Source organism: Meriones unguiculatus, chromosome 1 (genome assembly GCF_030254825.1).
Source record: "Meriones unguiculatus strain TT.TT164.6M chromosome 1, Bangor_MerUng_6.1, whole genome shotgun sequence".
Classification (NCBI taxonomy): domain Eukaryota; kingdom Metazoa; phylum Chordata; class Mammalia; order Rodentia; family Muridae; genus Meriones; species Meriones unguiculatus.
The window spans coordinates 197,243,710-197,245,185 of NC_083349.1; positions in this window are offsets into that span (position 1 = coordinate 197,243,710).

Genomic DNA, 1,476 nt, shown 5'->3' on the forward strand with positions numbered 1-1,476 from the left:
ACCTTTGTTCACACTTCTATCAGAAATGAGCACAGAAGTCCCAACTAACGGCCTCAGTTTACCCACGTCTGTCTCCCCCTTTAATATAGATTTCCCCTGTTTCGGCCTCTCTTCCCTTTTTCCTTTCACACAGGACCACCTTGCCACGGGTACTTCAAGCTCCAATATCTGGTCTAACAAAGGACTCTTCTAATTCATTTGTGCATTCTACTTCCACAGGGTAAAAAACGAAATATCTAACCTAACAAATCCTAGAAGTACTCGGAAGCTTGTATCTTTGCAGATCCTAGAGCCCAGGAATGTTTGGCACAGGCAGCACATCGAATAAATAAACGTGAAAGGAATGAATGGAAGCTGTGATAACTTATCTGGACTGGACTCAGAAACAGGGCTTTCCTAACCTTTATAATGGCAGCCATTCTTCTCACACTTAAGTCCCTTCTTCTCTCATTGTTATGCCTACCCTGTAGCCTTCCGTCATCTTCCTCTAGTCTCCCTTACCCACAGCAAAAAGTACCGTTACTCTATCTCAAGGTTAACACCTGCCCTGGTGCACTGGATCTCAGCCAGGCCCACATCGTTCGGTCAGCTTCCCCCATTACCAATCTCTAACTCCTTTAACCCCCAAACAAACTCAATATACCTGTTCTACACTCGAGCTGTCCTCTCCTTCTGAGACTCCCACTTCTTAAGAATATTAAGGTATATTTGTGGTCCACACTTTCTCGTAGCTGGTTTGTCCACACAATCTGCTGCTCTCTTAATAGTTTCAAAAGACCTCTTTCCTAATAGGTAATTGGGTGGGACATTTTCCCCAATGGCCTCTCTGAAGCTCACTGGCAATGCTAAGGGAGTCTTCCTTTAGCACCGGCCTGTTCTTTTAATTCTTTACCTACTTTTTTTTCTTTTAAGTTTCCTCTCCTAGTTTAAAAATGGTTGAATATTGATGATCCCTTATCTTATCCCACACCTTGAGCATAATAAGAAAAATGTCCACACACCACTGCACACTCTAAGAACCACAAATTGGTTCAGACAAAAGCTGTTAAAAAAAAATCCAGAGGGAAGAGATGCTGTGCGGCTGTAAAGCTTGAACTGGATGGTGAAATAGTGGGTTGGCCCATATAAATGAAAGACAGAAATGGAAGCCTTTCAGAGAAAAATAATATAAACCAGAGCAACAATAAAAGAATGTGAGCTGAGCCTGGCTGCAAGTTGGACAGTTCAGTAAACAGATTTCCACAGAAGCCGGGTAGGGGTTGGAGGGAGCCAAGATCAGAAAGGAACCAGACAGTGACCGGCTTTAAATACCAAGCCACAGTAATTGGACTTCATTTGGTGTTAAAATGGAAATCCGGAACCAATCCAAATATTTGTAGGAGCTGTAAGGAAGCTAGGTGTGGAAGCACGTCTATCAAACGACTAAGTATATTTTAAAAAATGATAAAACAAGCTAACATACTCTGAAATTTAAAA